General features: G+C 36.3%; 1 protein-coding gene across 1 annotated transcript in view; it reads right to left on the bottom strand.

The window, feature by feature from the left end:
- LOC112056905 (connectin-like) overlaps window positions 1–14,064 on the bottom strand; it is a 119,727-nt gene extending 105,663 nt beyond the window's left edge. Inside the window, exon 1 of the mRNA XM_052886193.1 lies at window positions 13,942–14,064. The gene's annotated coding sequence lies outside the window, so the exon portion shown is untranslated. The remainder of the gene's footprint in view (window positions 1–13,941) is intronic.
- Between the last annotated feature and the right edge of the window lie 1,327 nt (window positions 14,065–15,391).

Raw genomic sequence — 15,391 nt, 5'->3', positions numbered from 1 at the left:
ACACCTCGAGCAGGTCCCAGGACTTGTGACCTTGAGTGTAGATTAAAGGGATTCCTTTAGAATGCATTGAGACTCACCTCCCCTGCCCGACATGTTCTCCATGCCCACACTAAACAACTTACGATCAATAATTACAACACAAAATATTTTTAATAGTTATAATATAACATTATTGGACAAAATCACTAACGCGACTAGCAGCGTGACGGTGTTTACGCTGCCTAAAAAATGACTGAGCTCAATTTATCAAATTCCCTCTTATTTATACCGTCACAATACTTTTCCTCCACAAGAACATAAATAATGAAGTTAATTACCACTTGTAATCAAGGAACTCGTAAGTACGGTAGCCAATTATGAAGTTTGGTCTGCGGTGCAAGGTTTAAATGGTCCAGACCCTCAATCCATATTTAAAGTGCTTTTTTTAAATATTATTTTCCTAGACTTAGTATCAGAAATTATATGTGTGTGTGTATATTTATATTATTTTTCCGCTCCTACTATAACATGTTTCTTATACTATAACTTCGTTTTCTATGTTATGTGGTTATTATACAGGACAAGTTTTCAGCCTACCGCCAATACCCCCTTAAGATCCGCATTGTACATATCGGACGCATCGTATCAAACGGATTTTAATATTCCTGGTAGAGAAAATCATCCAAGTGCGTCTACTAATCCGCATCGCATTGATCGTATCGAATGGATTTTATCTACCGTAAAATTAAAAATCCGTCTGATGCGATGCGTCCGCTACATAGGAACGATACGCATCTGTGGACGCCTATCCAAAAATGTCGACAAGCTTATCAGCTATAATATATAGCTCAAGTCTTCAAAACAACGAAACATCGTCGCCGTTAAAAAAAAATTCTTCTCTCATCAATGTGTGTGTGTGAGTTCACGTTTAGATAAAGTTCAAACAGAAGAATTCTACAATAAACTTTAATAGGTACTAGGAACGAAGCTTTGGAAGGAAATGTCTTAGCTTTTTATTTCCACCGGCAATATCAATCACTGTTGACAGCAGTGACGTCAGCGTTGCTGGATCCCATTATTGCAATGTAGCCATTACGCGGCTATTAGAGGCGTCCAATTTGATCCGAATATAAATAGCTTTATTTTCAAACGCCTTAATATCGGAGCGTAACGCTAATCTAAAAATTATTGAATCTTCTTGCGTTGCATCTATACTAATATTATAAAGCTAAAGAGTTTGTTTGTTTGATTAAACGCGCCTATCTCAGGAACTACTGGTCCGAACGAAAACCATGCGGGAAAAACCACACGGCGTCAGCTAGTTATTACTTATTCGTAAATAGTATAAAATGAACTCGCTTCCGCCTTAAATTAGTTATATCTTTTAAACTACTAAACGGATTTTAATGCAGCTTTTGCAAGAAGCCGGGGCGGTTGGCTAATTTTTATACAGTTCTGTAATAGAGTTCGTTCTAGCATTATCGGAGAGTTCAAAACTTCTAGTATTATGTTTATATTAAATTATTTTCAAAAAAATTGCCTTGGATATTAATAATAATAATAATATAAATTAATGAGTCACGCTGCTCTTTACTAGGCATCAGCTTTAGTGCATAAGCATAGCAAGAGCAGTTTTTGTATTTTTAAATGTAGGTAGATATATATTTTTTCTTTCTGTAATCTTGATAGAGAGGCAAAAATATTTACTTTTTTCATTGCTGACAAGGTTTTACCAACACAACAGACTTTCTAAATATATTGCCTACTCGAATTTTCTTTCAAGAAAAATATAATAATTTATTTTTAGTCTGAGATTCTAGACCAAGACCTCATTATCTTAAAGTAGAGGAACGAGACATTCGAGCATTGCTTGTTATGAAATAAAAAAGTTTATATTTTACTAGGAGACGTCCAAGACCTTAGTCAGGGTGAAATTCTGTTTTATATAAATAACTTATTTATTTATCGGTAATGCCAACAGAAAAGCATTAAACTTATACCTATCGCTTCAAAATTCATTGTTGTATCCGTTAATAAATCGATTTATAAACATATTTTTAAAAGATTTGATTTTTCACTTGTTTGCATGGTTGTTATGTAAAAAAGCCTCCGAAAACACTGAACCGATTTAACCAATTCTTACACCAATGGAAAGCTTCATTATCAGTGAGTAACATGGTATGTTTTGTTATACTTATACCCCGTATTCCCATGAGAATGTTAACTTCGCCGTTTGGCCTACTAGTTGTAGTATAAACATTTAAGTTTGCCCGTTACTTAAGATCACCGGTAAATTTTGCCCGCCATATTTATGAGATTAGCCACATTTTTGGCTCCTCTCCCCGCTTGCTTGGCCCCATTGTGAGCTAACCGGTGAAATGTGACCACTACACCGCCCCTGGAGGACGTTAAGTGTTTTATCACCTTTATTTCAACAATTTAATGTCCCATTAGGATATTGTATAGCGTATTCCTGGGCCGTATACGTGAGTAATGAGATATTAATGTGAACTCGTTTCCTCGCTTCTGTAACGTTCTGTTTTTATCTTCTTTCGTGAATAAACAAGAATTAATGTTTTGTTTTCGCTTTCGCGGAATATGCTTACACTTAAATGGTACCAGTAAACAAAAACACTTGTCATATTTTATTTGTCGATATTACTAAAGCATTATGTATCATTGAAATTGGTTAATTCAACGAAAAGTTAAGCGTGAACTTAATGGAGTATTAAAACTACTGATTTTCAAGAAGACTGTGATGGACCTGCCAATGCATAGCTTTAAGCAATGTGTTAAAAAACATTTACTTAGTCGAGGTTACTACAACATTGATGAGTTCCTTAAAGATAAAGATGCTTGGAGGCCGTTGGATCAGCTTCCACCTTCACACAGGAAGTAAAACTATAAGAAATTGTAATGTTGTCGTCAATTGTAAATTATAATATTGTATGATTTATTTAGAAGAGCAACTGTTGAGTTTCTTGCTGGTTTCTTCTCAGCAGAACCTGCCTTCCGAACCGGTGGTAGGATCTTTATTGACTGTACTGTCTGTACACTGTACTAACAGTCGTATCAAAAGTGCTTGTAAACTGAGCCTACATATAGAGAGCCTAGAAATAAATGAATTTTGAATTTTGAAGTAAAGTTAATACTTTTTACCATTAATATTTTTTTTTTACAAATACAGCAACTTTGTTTCATAAATAAGATATGGAATTCCTTCGTCTATCGTAAATATCTGCATCTTTTTGAGAAGCCTCTTCTTCACAAAGTAAAAAAAGAAAATTATGAGTCTTCTTTTAGGTTTTACTGTAGTAGTATAAAGTGATCTAAGAAATCAATTTAAGAAAATACGAGTGCCTACGTAGATGTCAAGGATTAGTGAAGTATACAATCGAAGAGATGTTAACCGGTATTTTAACCATTTATAACAGTGAATGTAATCGCTAGCGCGCTGCTCAATAATCCCCAAGACTGTGTTGAAAAGATACCCAGAGCGCGAGACCAATAAAAATTTAAGGACGTACTTCTGCAGCTTAAGCGTAAATAAGCACTCTTTGAAAGTGCAACTAAGAGTTGCCACTTCATAATTGCAAGCGATTCAATAGATAGCAACTTATAAATACAACCATCTAACTTAATAGATAGTTATTTATAAATATTTGCTTTTGGGTCGACTATTTCTAGCCCTGTGGATAAGACCTCTGCTTTTAATTTGAATCTGGTCCGGGGCATGAACCTCCAGCTCTTTGGCTATGTGCATTTTAAGAAAAACCATGTGTCTCAAACGTTCAAGGAAAAACTTTGTGAGAAACCTGCATACCTAAGAATTATCTTAATTCTCCAGCCAGAGCTAGCGTGAGGGACTAATTACACTAACCCGTGCTCAACAGTGACCGGATATGAGTTGTCTATGATGATGATGATATATAACTCAGCTTGGTATATCTTCTTCAGCTAAAGGCTCAATGAGGAAACTACCCCATTGGAAATCTACTATTAATTATATTTTCAGTGTTAAATAATCAGAGCGTTTACAGATGGTAAGATCCTATTCGAGTCCTGCATAGTTACAATTCGTTTTTCTTTCTCTTAAAGACCCGGTGTTGGAAACGTAATGAATGGTGTGGGTACCATCGTGCCTCGTTCAGGACCGTCATTTGCCTCCTTGACGAGGACCTACGAGTTATAGATACGGGAAATCTGTCACCCACCGGAGATAAGTCCTCGAGTTGTTAACGCTTTCAGTGTTGCCGAAGCGATCTCAATAGAACAATAGGAGAGCTCGATTTACGAGTGCCGCTGGCTGGGTTGCGGTAGTTTACGAAATGTTCTCGTGGCTCAGTCATCAGGGGGCGAGTCGGAACACCGTGCGGTTTTAGTCGGTTGAAGTCCGACATAATCTTCTTGCCTCCCCGTGGCGAGAAGGTATCCATGAGGATTTTCCCACGTTAAAAAAAGTTACCATCGTGCCTTGGACAACCATCGATCTCGGTCATTTTCATTGACATCTGATAGAGGTCGTTACGGTTACACATAAACATCGTAAGCTCACTAACCCACATTTTATCTACAAGGTGGGCATAAACTCGACTTACAGAGAACAGGCGCGAGCCTCCCGTGTTCTGCAGTGGGCCATTAAATATGGTGTAAAGAGTGGTGTTTTGAAGTACTTACAGGAGCTAAACAAATGGACGTCCAGCCAGCTAACAATAACATTGATGAAAAACAAAAAAAATAAATTTCAAAATCGGTCCACAAATGATGGAAATATCGATGAACATACATACAAAAAACATACAGCCGAACATAGTACCTCCACCTTTTTGTGAGTCGGTTAAAAATAACAATCGAATGTGCATGCTCATGTTTTTGAAACACTGAATGAAAGTAGGTACGTAAATGGGGAAGGTTTTTGTCACCGACAAATTCGCAGAAGTCTGCCACAATTAGTAGTAGCTAGAAATGTATAAAACATCGCTTTAGTGCTGGCCATAAAAACGAATCTATGTGTAAACAAGTCAAGCTCTGAACCGGAAATATAACGCACCCGGCGTCAGAGCCTTTGTTGCAAACGCTACAAAGTCAAAGAACGCGACAAAAAGTTATATTCCTTTGGTTAAAACATTTATTTTAGAAATCAACTTAATTAAATTCAAACGTGACTTGTGACCTAACAATGTCACTAACTCAGCACCAAGCTGCAATGCTTTACTTTAAGGACCTGTGTAAATGATGGCATTTAATTAAATTAAAAAAAAAAAACAGATCTATTATAATATAAATGCGGAAGTAAGTCTGTCTGTCTGTTACCTTTTCACGGCTAAACGGTTGAACCGATCAAGATGAATTTTAGTGTAATAGTAAATAGTACCTTGGAGCAAAACATAGGGTACTTTATGACCCTAAAATTAAAATAGGTAGGGGTGAAATAGGGGTTGAAAGTTTGTATGGAAAGTCCCTTATTCTTAGAGTTACAATTTTAAAAATTTCTTCGTAAATCATAAAAAAAAATACAAAATATAATATGATTCAAGAATTTTTAAAATTCAACCCTTAAAATGGTGAAATAGGGGTCGAAAGTTTACATTGATTTCCACGCGGACGAAGTCGCGAGCATCTGCTTGTATAACACAAAATTAATTTTTAAAAGCCCCTGAATGTCATGAAATTATTAATTACACTTTCGATCAAGTCATCAACCTTCTCTTTCAGTGCGCTTTCATTTGAGACCTCACTCGAGTAACTTTATTCTGATGAAGCAAATACATATATTAAAATGTATAAAACTTTTGCGTTTGCATTTGACGCCAAAGAGATATCAAAAACAGGAAATACATAGGAGTACGTATGTAATTTTCTACTCCTGTAATCGCTCTATTCAGCTTTCCAGATTACGGCATTGAAAGTATACACCTGTTCTTATAAATTATGTTATTACTCTTTTTTATATCTTACTTTCGTCCCTATTCATCGCAGCTCAGCTTTGCAAAGGGCTTGTCATCCACCCTTTCATCATAAAAATTGCGTCGTAATTATTAAAACTTTTTTTTTTATGTTTTACGATGGTTTCTAACATTAAAAGTACGAGACTTTATGATCCTAATTAGAGTATACTGTAATTTATGCATTTCGGCATAATATGATGATGACGACGTGATAGCCCAGTGGATTTACGCCCTCTGCCGATTCAGAGGGCGTATAACTTTTCAGTAATTTTAAGAAATTAAGTATCAATAATTCGTTCACTTCACCGTTTGAGACACGTGATATTTAATTTCTTAAAATGCACATAACATTATCTGTGTTGTGTCCATTTTAATCAACACACAACTGCAAAGACAATCCATTAAATCTTTGTTAATTATTGTAAAATAACCTTTCTTTTGTTCAAAATTCCTCAGTGCTTGAAGACGAAAGTCTTCGAACAGTGCGTGTTGCCTGTGATGACCTACGGATCCGAGACTTGGTTGCTGACTATAGGCCTTATTAGAAGGCTCAAGGTCATCAGCGGGCGATGGAGCGAGCTATGATTAGAGTTTCTCTGCATGATCGGATCAGAAATGAAGAGATCCGCAGACGAACCAAAGTCACTGCAATAGCTCAGCGAGTCGCGAAGCTGAAGTGGCAATGGGCAGGCCACATAGTTCGAAGAGCGGATGGACGTTAGGGTCACAAGGTGCTGGAATGGCGACCCCGCACCGGAAAGCGCACTGTTGGTTGCCCCCTACTAGGTTGAGGATATCAAGCGGGTTGCAGGGAACCGCTGAATACTGGCGGATCGAGACCGTTGTGCTTGGAAGTCCATGCAAGAGGCCTATGCCAGTGGACGTCTATCGGCTGATAAGGTAAGGTAAGGTCACCTTTCCGCTCGAAATGTACTTTAAAATTTGATACGCCACGTTTGGTACCTACTATGCAAATTTTTAGTCTAATAGAATAAAATCAAATTATGAATAATAAATTCCGGTGAAAGCCTCTGCTCGCTGAAAGTTTTTTGTTATTCAATATTTATTAAATTTTATCATTGAAATTATTTTTTATCAAACCCGATATACATGGCATACGTGATCAAAGGAAGATTTATTAAAACGAAATCTGAGCTTTATAAAGGTTTTTCCTACTAAAACAGCCTATCTATTTTTTTGTAAAATAATACATGGTTTTGACACCAGGGACAACCTTTTTAATAAATTACATATGATTAAAAGGGAAAGTCGTTTTAAGAATTAATATTTGTCAGAAGTAAGTGAAAATGGTGATCATCATCATCATCAAGCCGCAAGTTTTCGGCGGCTCCCTGCAACCCGCTTGATATCCTCGGTCCACCTAGTGGGGGGTCGACCCCTGCGCTTTCCGGTGCGGGGTCGCATTTCCAGCACCTTGGGACCCCAACGTCCATCGGCTCTTCGAACTATGTGGCCTGCATCTTGCCACTTCAGCTTCGCGACTCGCTGAGCTATATCAGTGACTTTGGATCTTCTGCGGATCTCCTCATTTCTGATTCGATCACGCAGAGAAACCCCAAGCATAGCTCGTTCCATCGCCTGCTGAGTGACTTTAAGCCTTTTTATGAGGGCCACAGTTAGCGATCATGTGAAACTGAAGTGACAATTCGCGGAACACATAGTTCAAAGAGACGATAGACATTGGATTCCCAAGGTAGGTACTGAAATGGCGACCCCACACTATGAAGCGCATTGACTTCCCACCAGGTGAACTAATGATATCAAGCGAGAATCGTTGGATGCAGGCGACTCAGGACGTTTGAAAGTGCCTACAAAAGGCCTATGTGCTGCAGTGGACGTCTATTGACTGATGTGATAATGATTATGATGATACTTGAATGATCGAAGATCTGGTACTTTCTTGTACCTTTTATAACCACCACAATCCATACTCCATAATTTACATAACTGCTCACTTATGGTAGGAGCTTAACTTAACCTTCATAAAATGAGGCTTTGTAGACTCTTACGCCATTAAGTAATTCTGTGTGATTGAACAGCAGTTGAAAAAAGATGAATAAATATTCCGTGATATTTAAATAAACCATAACAAGAAGGCACAAAGAATAATAATTATTTAACTTCATTATTCAATTACAAAATATAATTATTCCATAACTTGTTAACTTTGTCTTGTTAATTTTTTGCGCGGATATTTTTTTCTCCCATTAAACTCTTCTCACAAATCGAGTTACGCCATTTCGCGGCAAATGAAAAACAATTTTATAGCCAAAGGTTGAATTTATTTGAGGAAATTCAACCCTCATTTGCGATTATAGAGGTGTTTTATAAAATTCTATTTAACTTTTCACCGAGTTTAAATATTTTGCTGAGTTGCTTTTATTGCCTGCAAAGTTTTTATTGTTTATTAAAAAAATAAGAGAACAGAGTCTTCAACCAAAAACGACATCAGCCTTGTGGTATTTTAAAGAGAATTTAATTAAAATTAATTTTGAATAATTTATCTTTATTTTCTTTATTGCTTACATCACTTATAATTCCTGGTCAATTATTGGATAGATGGCTGAAGGATAATTGGAACTTTGAAGTATAAGGTGCTGATAGACTTGAGCATTCACTTGTAACAGAACATCGAGCATTCGCCGTTTCTATGTTTGTCGAACTGAACAACGAGCCGAGCCAAGCATAAAGCCAAGTATCGCTACGCTACGAACATCTTGATAATTCCAGCGAACTCTCTATTCCATGTTTCCATTCCAAGAAAATCTGCTCGCTGGAATGCTCGGCAAAATGTTCTAGTACTTTTCTGTGATATTCGCACGACAAGCGAATGCTCAAGTATATCAGCACCTTTAGGCAAAAGTGTGGTTTGCGCATTGTATGGATTGTATGAACTGCACGATTACATTTTCAGTTATTTGTGATTGTGACGTCACGCCTTTAGATTCATAGACACTACAGTCTGTAATATGCTAAGATGCTAAAAATAATTTCTATATACCTTAGCATGCAACTAAATTTCATGTTACCAAATGCTATGTTTTAATTCAACACTTTTTTGAAGTAGGTACAATAGATCGTTTCACACATAGAGCACTCACCATAAACCACTATCCTCTAGAAAGATGAAACGTAAGAGATAGGAGTACATTCCTTTGTGAACGTAGTTTGTAGTGCCCTCTGAACGATAGCTTTACGGAATACCGCCCGCAAGTGGATAAATAAGGGTAAAGGGACACAAATTTCACACGAGGCAAGCTGTGGATTACGCTGAAATATATGTGAGAGGACGTCATTAAAATATCTAGTGGTATAGTATCTCATATTAGTACGCTTTACGTCGTGGTTTATCTGCATATAAACCCGCTTTTGTAATAATATCAGGTTAAAACATGTGCTAGTCTAATCTATGTTCTATTTCTGACTCACGAGTAGTAAACGCAATATTTTAGGAATAACATTTTAATTCATTTCTCATAGATTTTTGAAAAGGAAATGATCAATTTCAGGTCCACTCTTGTATGTACCCCGTATCATTAATACTAATAATAGTAATAAATGATTATTATTATTATTAAAATTTAAAAAATACGAGATCATTCACATATTTAGATTTTAATATTAAAATCTAAATAAGTGAATAAATGTAACTAAATAAAAAGAAATAAATAAACTAGAGTTTCAAGTTTTTGAGTTATATCAAGCTGGCGCCCATAAAGCAACTATGACATGACAATTGACAGCAAACGTCAAATCGACTACTCCAATGAAAACGTCATTATTCCGCCATTATTAGTGTATTTCTCCCCCAAGAAATGCAACAAATTAGCCCCTAATAGTGTTGCATTTCTTGAGATAGAATGAATATTATTTCTAAAGGAAGAAATAAAGTAAACTCGTAGATTGTATCATCAAAAATACTTAAAAAATCTTTTATTTTCGCCAGGGTACAATGACTGATATTGAGCTCCATACAATTTTGGACCATCTCCTTTAAAATTATAACCACAACGATTCTTCTAAACTCTACTACAAATAAGAACACTATTATTTAAAGAATTCTATTTCTTGTTTAAAATATTGGGTTTCATTTTGATGTATTGATGCAGAAAATCTTTATTCTATACGATTTTAGACCTTCAAACGTATCAACATACATAAACAGAACCCTTATAAGATTACTCGCGTGTCCATATGTCCACCACAGTTAATTTTACAGTAAACTTCTGAAGAAGTCTTAATTAGAACCTGGCTCAAAGTTAAGCTAAACCATGAAAATGCAGTGTATATTAATATGGCAAATTGAGGCGAATCTACGCACTGCGTTCGCCGCTCTCGTAATTGGTTAAAGCGGACGCAAATTTCAACGCTGTAGACGTCTGTCGGACGCTTTATGGTCATCCTCATCTGTCTAATTAATGTCTCATGCTGGGATTTGACCTCTTCATAGGGATTTAGAGCTTATATTTTTACCCTAGATAGAAATAGTAATATTGTAATGTTTAGTTAATATACTAAACACACATTCATCATTAACAACCCACATTCGGCTCATTGTAGAGCACGAGTTTCTCTTTCTTTCAGTAGAGAATGAGAGGGGTTAGGCCAATAGTTCATGACCAGCTGGTCAAGTGTTAATTGGCAGTTAACAAGTAGAGAATTTAGAAAAATCTCAGTCATGCAGATTTCCTCATGATGTTTTTCCTTCACCCTTTGAGACACATGATATTTAAAAAAAATGCACACAACTTAAAAGTTGTAGGTGCATACCTCGTACCTCTGAATCGAAAGCACAGCAGGCTTATTCACAATCTTTGACGTATGCTTTGAGTTGACATATGCGATATCTATCTCTTACCATCAGGTAATATTGTAGTCAAGGGCTAACTTGTAAAAAATAAAAATAAATGCTATCAAAACTAAATTATCAGAATATATTATAATATTTGATTCTCATAAATTTAAATAATTAATGAACTAATGCATTGAGTGAGTGATAGTAAAAATATGATAGCGAAGTAATATCAGTTAATGTAAATTAAGTAATAATGTTCTCTTGTTAGCGACTAAGTTATTTATGAGAATAAATATGTTTAAACCTAAACCCCTCATAATTATACTCGTATCATCTGTCTAATTAATGTCCCACGTTAAAGGCTGTTTCACTCTCATTGTATATATTTTTGTTTTAGCGGATTTCGGAGCATGGATTTTTAATCCCGTTATAAAATAACACAATGCCGTAACGTTGATAAAATAAACGAATGTGAACTAAAAGTTAGTCCCAACCGGTCTGAACTGTTCAAAAGGCTGTTTAATATTGAACATAGGAGCGGTCAGCCCTTTGAACTGTTTCAAAGTTCTGATTTGTTGAATGATTCATTTCATTCGGATTTGGAATTTTGTAAACGGCGTTCGTAAGAAATGGATTTTATTTAAAATTGAGTACAAACATGGCGGATTTTTGTCACTATTATAAACAAATGCCCGCCAAACGGCACTGGAGCAGCGTGGTGTGTCAAAGCTCCATATACCTTCGTCTGTGAAGATAGAGATATGGGTCTAGTGAGCCGTTAAAATGGGCTGATAATGATAAAAATAAAGATTTTTTTTATTCTTTACAAGTTAGACCTTGACTACAATCTCACCTGATGGTAAGTGATGATGCAGTCTAAGATGGAAGCGGGCTAACTTGTTAGGAGGAGGATGAAAATCCACACCCCTTTTGGTTTCTACACGGCATCGTACCGGAACGCTAAATCGCTTGGCGGTACGTCTTTGCCAGTAGGGTGGTAACTAGCCACGGCCGAAGCCTCCCACCAGCCAGACCTGGACAAATTAAGAAAATCTCAATCTGTCCAGCCGGGGATCGAACCCAGGACCTCCGTCTTGTAAATCCAACGCGCATACCACTGCGCCACGGAGGCCGTCAAAATTAATTTAATTAATTAAGTTAAGGATTTCTCATTAAACTTAATTTAAAAATCGTGTATTTTTTATATGACAATACCCAAGATTCATGAGGAGATCCGCAGAAGAACTAAAGTCTCGAAGATGAAGTGCCAATGGGTGGGGCACATAGTTTGAGATGGCCGTTGGGGTCCCAAAGTACTGGAATGGAATGGCGACCCCGCACTAGAAAGCGCAGTGTTGGTTGACCCCCCACCAGGTGGACTGACGACATCAAGCGAGTCGCAGGTATTCGCTGGATGCAGATGGCTCGGTATCGTGATGATTGGAAGTCCCTACAAAAGGCCTATATCCTGCAGTGGACGTCCATCGGCTGACATGATGATGATGACCCAAGATTCGACCCTTTAGTTTAGGACTCCAATTCACAAAACTGTCCTAATTCTATATATTAGAGTCCATGATATATCTGTATGGCCGAAGTATAGTTTTTATGTTGACGGATAACATAGTCCGTTGTCTTGTCATGTGGTTTAGAGTTAAGAAAGTCTTGGTCTGTCATAGAAGGTAAAGATAAAAGGCCGTATTAGCTCCCCGACAAGACAAGCATCAAAAGTCCTACATTCTATCCTCAACGAATTGCAATATTGTAGTAATTTATCATATTCTACTAATATTATAAACGCGATAGTTTCTATGGATGTTTGTTTGGATATTTGTTACTCTATAACGCCACTACTATTGAACTGATTTGGTTGAAATTTGGATTGGAAATAGATTGTACCCTGGATTATCACATAGGCTATTTTTCATTCCGGAAAAATCCATAATTCCTGTAAGATTTGTGAAAAAATTTGTGATTTTAATGTAGTAATTTGAAGTGAAACAGAAACATTAAAAAAAGCCTGGTTAATATTAATTATAATAAAAATGCGAATACGGTAACTGTGCTTTTAGCGAAGCAGTAATCAAAGGAGTTTTTAATTCTACACTTTCCTTTGTTATATTTTGTTAAAGTTTTTATTTATTTTTGTTTTAATTAACTGTTCTTTTAAGTCTGCTAAAGATTGAGTCTATTGAAAAAATATCGCATAGATGAAAATAAGTAAGTAAAAATAGTTTTTTCAATAATGTAGAAATCATGAAGGTTTCTAATTACACTAATGTGAAAAGGTTTTTCTGCAATCTGTCAATCGAACTTTATAATTTTGGAATGTAAATTGAGTGTAACTTTTTGTCTCAAACTTTTTACATTAATTAATTAATTGGAAAGAGATTGATCTACCGGCGTTACGGTCACGTTTATAAAATATATTTTGGACCAAAAAAGTTCAGTTCAGATCAAATTAGTTGGCTCAATTCAATAAAATACGATTTGGATTTTTAGATGGAAACGAATACATACATTTAATTTTATACACTTTTTTCAAATTCATAGAAACCTCAATAGCTCAACGGAAAAGAGATTCCCGATTCAACACCTAGTAATGTGGGTTTGATTCCCGTTCGTTGTCGTAGCCACTCCTAACTCCTAACTCCCTTTTCCGATTGATTAGGGGCGACCGGATATTGGTCATATTTAATAGATATTGCAAATAATCTTGTAGAAAAAAATGGCTGTTACATTGGTTTCAAAATTTAATACATTTAAACTTGTGATATAATTTAAAAATGTGAATTTTGATTAAATTCTTGTCATAGATTAAAAAAGTAGATACAAATGTATTTCACAAACCTTTTCATGCCAAAACAAACCCATAAAACAGATTACCAATATCCATCAACCATATTTCGTACAGAAAACATCCCGTAAAAACTGTGACATCCTCGTAAACAATAATTATCATAAAAAGGGACATCCCAACTCCCCGAACTAGGCGTGCGGGCCAAATACATTCCCAATATAATAAAATCCTATTAACACTTGTACCGAACTTCAAAACAAGGGCATAAATTTCACCATCGACATTTTTCCGGGGAGGAAAACACAACCATACTTATATAGAAAAATCAGGGAAATGCTGAAACTTTCACTGTTTTCACTCTTCAGCTCACATAAAAATAAAAGGGAAACTTCACTCACCGATTATATTTAAATCACATTTGATACGCTTCGCCGGGCTTATGGACGAAGCTTTGTGGTTTGAAAGAACACTTTTTGCCGCGCGCAACACTGAACTCCCGACACGACCGAACTCGTCAAAGGTTCGAATAGAACTGAAAGCCTGAAAACTCGCGCAGGCTCCGAATCATATCACGGCACTAACTGATCTGTATACACATATTTACACTATTATCACCCTTAAAGCTTACTCACTAAGAACTACAACGGCTTGTATATACGTTTCTAAGTTTGCCGTCCCGTAGCGAAGATACTCGTACAACGTAAATGATGATTAACGTGTTTATTTAATTAAATAGAAGATATATTTTTATATTCTATAATGAAATTGCGGTAAAAAAATTGCAGCAATTATTAGCGCGCAACGGAATCGACTGCTGGCAATTTTATATTTGTTATAGGCAATTTCCCTTTGCAGGTTGTTGCTATTCGTTTTTTTTGATTGCAATTTATATTCTTCTATATTATTTCTGCTGATTACTTTTCACAGAAAGGACATGATCTAGATACTGAACAACGGATATCAGATAACCAACCTGATGATAAATAATATATATTTTTTTTTATTCTCTGTAAGTTAGCCCTTGACTACGATCTCACCTGATGGTAAGTGTTGATGCAATCTAGGATGGAAGCGGGCTAACTTATTAGGAGGAGGATGAACATCCACACCCCTTTCGGTTTCTACACGACATCGTACCGGAACGCTAAATCGCTTGGCGGTACGTCTTTGTCGGTAGGGTGGTAACTAGCCACGACCAAAGCCTCCAGCCAGACCTGGACCAATTAAGAAAACCTCAATCGGCCCAAGTAAATCCACCGCGCATACCACTGCGCTACGGAGGCCGTCAAAAATAATAATGTCTTTTGACCGATTTTCCGCTACGAAGGCCAATTTATGTGGGTATAACATCGATTTCATCTAAATCTTTGATCCAAACTTTAAAGAATTCCGTCCCTTCCAACAATTACCGTCATTTTTATAAAACGAAAACTCACACTCAGTCAGTCGACTAATTAATACGTTAAAATGTAACTACAGTTGTATAATTCCTCCCTTCGTTAATCATCCGTGAATGTAACGAAACAACTCGAATAAATATCGAAACTGAAGTAGGTACAATCACAAAACGACTTAATACTAGAATAACTCCTATTGGTTAACAACATACACAAGTTAACTTCATCATTATCAACCCATATTCGACTCACAGCTGAGCTCAAGTCTCCTCTCAGAATGTGAGGGGTTAGTTAGAGTTAGAGTTTAAAATACTTAGGGGTAACACTAGATCAACAGTTGAACTGGAAAAAACATATTGAAACGAAAATTCAAAAATCTACAATCATCCTATGTCAGTGCAAACGCATGATAGGCAAAACATGGGGACTAAAACCGCACATAATGAAGTGG

This window comes from Bicyclus anynana, chromosome 16 (genome assembly GCF_947172395.1).
Source record: "Bicyclus anynana chromosome 16, ilBicAnyn1.1, whole genome shotgun sequence".
Taxonomy (NCBI): domain Eukaryota; kingdom Metazoa; phylum Arthropoda; class Insecta; order Lepidoptera; family Nymphalidae; genus Bicyclus; species Bicyclus anynana.
Note: the sequence above shows the minus strand (reverse complement) of the source record. Positions and strands in the feature narration are given on the sequence as shown.